The sequence below is a fragment of the Sinocyclocheilus anshuiensis genome, unplaced genomic scaffold (assembly GCF_001515605.1).
Source record: "Sinocyclocheilus anshuiensis isolate Anshui unplaced genomic scaffold, SAMN03320099.WGS_v1.1 scaffold2698, whole genome shotgun sequence".
Classification (NCBI taxonomy): Eukaryota; Metazoa; Chordata; class Actinopteri; order Cypriniformes; family Cyprinidae; genus Sinocyclocheilus; species Sinocyclocheilus anshuiensis.
The window spans coordinates 178,874-184,849 of NW_015555935.1; the positions used below are offsets into that span (position 1 = coordinate 178,874).

The following is a 5,976-nucleotide window of genomic DNA, read 5'->3' on the forward strand; positions in this document are numbered from 1 at the left end:
TCTGCTTGGGGATATTGAGGGACACCCACACATCTGCCAACCTGAACAGGAGGCGCAAAGCCTCGTACATGATCAGCCATTGCCAGGCCAAGTGCCTGTTTACATAGACGGTTCCCGATTCTGTCAAAATGGTAATTTCTTTACTGGTTGCGCAGTGTGGGCTCCTCATCTTTCCGATTCAGATGCTAGACAGCAGCTATTATTTAAACTACCACCAAACATGTCCGCGCAAGAAGCCTAACTTGTGGCATTGCTAGAAGCGATTAAAGCACACCCCGAACCGCTCTGCGTGTACACAGACAGCCGTTATGCATTTGGCGTAGTGACTGACTTTATGGCTCAATGGCAATTACAAAAATGTCTCACCTCCGCTGGAACGCCTGTAAAACATTACAACACCATAACTGCAATCTGGCAAGAAATACAAGCGCGAGATACCCCCATTCCCTTTCAGTCGGTCACTCTCGACGTCACGTCAGATGACCGACGAGTTGGGATCTCGCTTAGAGAGACCAATCTACTTCAAGTCTAAACTAAACGAGCCAATGCACATTGGCATGCGATTATTGCATCCAGCTGCCGCTGATCACAGTGTGAGTATAAGTAGGCAGCAGATGCAGCGCATATTCAGCTTTTCGCTTCGGAGCCGAGCGATAACATCGTTCTGCTACTGACTACTCTACTGAGAGAAAAAGACTGAACGAATTCAGCGCGCTCTTTGAGAGCTCTTTGTGTTGGCGGTACGGCGTTTCAGCGGTGGTGGTTTCCCGTGTCGAGTGGGTTGCACACATCAGGCTGCACTACCCCCTGTTTGTGTTGCAGGCGGCCATCTGCCCTGTGCGCCTCAGCACGCTAAAAGAGCTATTTCCCTAAAAGAGCAATTACGGGTGCGTCTTTTTAAAGATGACGTTGCTTGGAAAACTTGACGTTACATCTTTGTAAATAGACAACGTATCACCCGGGTGTTTCTGGATGCGGTCGTTACCTGGCGCTGGGTGATGGTCACGATCGCTGCCTCACGTGCCTGGGCATGTAGCACGCTGAGGTGGCGTTTGTGGATGAGTCATCTTCTCATTGCGGGAAGATGATCATCTCGGAGTCGCGGGCCAAGCTCCGTTTCCTCAATTGGTTGCGATGCAGTTGTGTCCTAATACCGCCTCCACCCGGCAGGGAGGACCATGTCTCCCCTCCCGGGTCTGTAGGTACTCGACTGGCCAGCGTTGCTTATACGGCCTGTGGAAAAGCTGCCTCCGCCTACACGCTACGGCGTTGTTGCAAGTGCACCAGGCCAAGGCACTGAGGGACTTGCACAAGGGTGGTCATGACCCGGTTCTCAGAGAACTCTGCACCGCGACGGACCTTGCGTTAAGAGCAACGAGGTCGTGCGATGTCCACTATGGTGGTCCAGGAGCGCCATTTCTGATTGTGACTGGCTGACATACGCGAGAACCCCAGCCACCGCTCCCGCAGCCTCCAGCAAAGCTGCGCCGTGGAGCAGGGCAGCCGCCCCGCCCGTCCAGGCCCCCGCCAAACCTGGTGGCAAGCGAAAGAGCAAGAGGCCCTGAGACGGGCAACCCAGAGGTGGAGGGACCTGCTCTTCGGGAGATGGTGAACACACCACTCCCTCCTCCGGAGGAGGGCCGGGTGGAGAATCTTTTGTTTTTTTTCCGCCACTGACCTCTCAGTCGGTGGTACCCAAATCGACAAAAGAGCAATTTCCTCTATCTCTGGGTCCCCAGAGGGGACGGGGGGTTGTGGACGATCCAGTGTCGTATCACACTCACCCTCCTCTCTCGCCAGTGAGCAGCAGTGGGCGGATCGGGAGGACGAACCAACGGACTACCCACGCACCCTCTGCTCGAACGCAGGTCAGTGTTACACAAACTCAGACCCTGCCTCGGACCGGCTACGAGACGCCCGAGCCAGGTCCCTGCGTTCTTCCGCGCTGCCCCACTGCGGGTACGCCTGTAGTTCCGAGCTCCTCCATCCCCTCTGCAGTCAGACGTGGCGGAGCGTCCGGCGCCAGGCCCTCTCTCGATGAATCCGTGAGAACCGGTAGAGGGCTGGGTTCCATATGTAGAGACCTAAGTGGATCCCATATGTGTAAAGTCCACGGTATGACCTCAGAGCCCGTGTTTCCCCGGCAGACTTCTGCCACTCCAAGAGGGTTACAATCACCTCCAATCTTCCATATGCACCTAAGGGATGTTCATGTGTGTATTTGCTTCCGAAACCTCCTTCGGGAAGGATGGAGCTTCCGCATCCGTCTCCTTCCCTCCTTCAGGGAACGAGGGTTACCATACGTAACCGAGACGTTTCCATCGTCAAAGTGCGTGCGCATATCCACAGAAATCCTGACGTGTGTGAACAAAATAACAACATTGTCGATGAGTTAGCCAAGTTAGCTGCGGTAAAAGGCGATAACTGGCAGGACAATAAACCACTGATTCCTGCAGTGAGTGCGATCCAAGTTACACCCATTGATCTCAAACAATACCAGAAAAATCTGTGGGTCTCTGATGGGGAACTTGCATCACACTTAAAGCATGATCAGATGGTTAAAGTCACTGAAGGCATAGTTATTTAGAGATGACAAATTTGTTGTACCTGAGGCCCTCCAAAAACCAATAATCAAATTATATCATGATTATTCTCATGTATCTGCCGCAAAAACTTTGCAACTGATACAAAGACAATTTTGGTGGCCAGGAATGCCAGCAGACACTGAAAGATGGTTTAACACCTGTTTAGTGTGTGCCACTGTTAACCAGGGGAAATTAGGCCGAACAAATTTGCGTAGGCCAGAACCACCTAAAGGACCCTGGGAGTTCCTACAATTGGATTTTTATTGGTCCGCTACCCAGTGCAAAAGGAGTGTATCGCTATTGCCTCGTGATAATTGACAAATTCTCAAAATGGGTTGAAGCAATTCCCACTTGTAACAACACAGCTAATACGGTGGCACGTGTAATAGCCAACTAAATCATCCCTCTATGGGGAGCACCAATTCAAATTGAATCCGATCAAGGGACTCATTTTACCGGACCGGTCATGCAAAACATGTGCAAAATGCTGAACTTCAAGCAAAGATTTCATATTTCATATTTCATATAGACCACAAAGTTTGAGGATTGTTGAACGTGTGAATCGCACTATCAAAGAAAATATTGCTAAACAAATAGCACAACACCAGAACAAGTGGATTGATGCCTTACCCACGGTTCTAACTGTATTGCGAGCAACTCCATCAAAAGCCACGGGTATTAGCCCATATGAACTTATGACTGGAAGGGTGATGAAGTTACCCATTGATCCAGAGATCTCCCCTGCAGACTTGGGGCTCCTCATGCTCGCAACTCAACAAACTGTGTTGATGCAGTTGCAAGAAAGATTGAAGGTGTTGTACACACAGGCTGCACTAAAGCAACAGCAGTCTGACTTGATGAATGATGCACAGTTCAACCCAAACTCTGAAACAAAATTTTCAGAAGGAGACATTGTGATGGTGCGTGTTTTTGTGAAACAAAATGCATTTCCCCTAGATGGCATGGACCCTATGAAATCAAAGCTGTTTGTAACAGCTGTGTGGCCGTTGCCATCAGTAGGAAATTAAGATGGTACCACATGTCCCAATGCAAACTGTTTAAAGGTTCATTGAATTAATTATGATCTTTTTCCTTTCAGGACAGTCACTGCAATTCCATGGAGGCCGGATTCCAGGACAGTATCTGGACCCACCTGCATCGAATTGGGACAACGAGTCACCCTCACACACACCCTAGGATGTGGGAGATGGGTATGGAAATATACCAAGGGGCCATACACAGCGATCACATACAAAGACAGTCACATGGCTTCCCGGATTAGTACCGGAACCAAATTGTGCAACAAAAATTTGCTGTAAGACAGGGTCTACCCATCTCCCAGACAGTAACATTACAGGATACACAGGTGCACCACATTTTCTCCATAACATTACTGGCTGGTTCCAAGAAAAAAATATCCAGACTCAGAGATGTACACCATGTATGAAGGCAACAAGAATGGTGCAGATCCTAAAATGTGTTACTCCACCAAGGATCTAGAACCAGCAACATATTGGTGCAGACACTCAGTAACACATTAACAACACACACCTAAAATTTACAGAAATGATTTTCAATTTGAGACAACCATTAATTGATAATACATTAAAAACATTTGTTTGGACAAGCCGAAAGGAAGGTACATACTGTGTGGGAAGGTGTGAAACAAACATGGATGATTTCACAAATCCTAATAATTGTTCATGGACTTTACATCATTGCTTTAACCTAACTACTTGTGGCTATAGTAAACCCACACAGTGTCCAAAATTACATCCCCCACCTGCCGGTGGTCTAATCAAAGAAAATGTTAATAAAACCTTGCTTCATTATGTTAATCTTGTAATGACACATGTGACATACAATATCTCTAATATTTTGTCTGCTTATGTAAAGCACTGTAGCTTTAATGACAAAACTTGTACATGGCTACAGTCACGCATCGATGATTTACTTTCTGATTATAAAACTAGACTTGCAGTCCAAATACCGTCTTTCCACACCAAACGAGACTTATTTGGTAATAAAGCAGGCCTTTTTGGCTCAGCCAATTCCATAGCAAATACTAACAAAATTACTGGACAATCTCAACTCTCAACATGGTTGGCAAATCAGATGGCCACTGGTTTCCAGCATATCACCAATAGTAATGAAAACATTATCAAAGCAGTCAGATCTGAAGTGCAGGCGCTTCTCACGATCAGCCATACAATTTTCAATCAGACCCGTACCATCGAGCGTGATTTAGCCTGTAGAACATATGCACAAGATTTGTTTACAGCAGCAAGACAAGAGATTTTAGATCTTCGTCTTCATAAGACCCCTAGACATGTCTTAAAAGATCTTATTGAAATTTTAGATTTGCATAGTTGGCTTATGTCAGAGAAAATGAAAGGCATTAACTATTCTGAACTATTGTCAACATTAATGATGTACGCAGGAAATGAATGCACTGGCTGTATTGGATTTTTCGCCACTTTTCCTTTAATTCACCCAGATCAGGTTTATCCAAATTCCACTACAATACGCTCCATTGGTGTAGTAGTGAAGGATCAGATCATAAAATGGGACCACCTTATTGGGCATATGTACCTTGAAAGGCACCTTATTTGCCACTCGCACTTGTTGTCATGAAACATCTAGTTACATTATTTGTACCTGCAATACCATGTTTGCTATCAATTGTACAGTCCCGGTGCGATTGGAAATATGATCTCAGTCTCATATCAGTAGAACAGACCAAAAATAAAGATCTCAAATCTGAGGAAAATTCTGTTCTTCTGGTGTGGGTTATGCCCCTGATAAGGTCCTTTCCAGATGTTGTTTTTTCTCAGGTCACTTCATGTCCCAGCAAAAATTCTGTGAAGTTTTTATAATTTATGGTTGTTTTTTCTGATTTGGGTATTTAAAGAGAATTGGCGAAACATTCAAGGAAAAATAAACAGAACATCCCACACGGTAATTTTTCTTATTTTATGTTTTGTGCTGATCTGTGTAGTCTACCTACACCCTCTGACTAGCATCAGGCTGGCGAGTTTGTGATCGTGAGACCGGCGCCTTCGGCCGACGCTAGGCTCAAAAGAGACATTAGGTCCCCAGTGAACGGATAATTGAAAGTATAGCAAGTCCAGAATAATCAGGTATTTAAATTATAACACAACGAACATTATGATCAGTTTTTAAAATTATCATTGCAATTTGTATTTAATAAACACTTGAAATTGGAGTCCGATTTAAACGAGAAAGGAGTCAGAATTAAACTAGAAACCAAAGTTTTAATAAATCAAGTGATTTTTTTCCAGAAGCGCAAGAAAAGGCATACACGCAGAACACCTTCCCCCAGGCCGCTGGACTTCGCTTTTGGGCCAGCGGGTGGATTCTTACAACTCCG

General features: G+C 46.0%; 1 pseudogene; it reads left to right on the forward strand.

Moving 5' to 3' along the window:
* Nucleotides 1–3,802: 3,802 nt before the first annotated feature.
* On the forward strand, nt 3,803–5,298 carry LOC107675962 (uncharacterized; annotated as a pseudogene).
* The last annotated feature ends 678 nt before the right edge of the window (nt 5,299–5,976 follow it).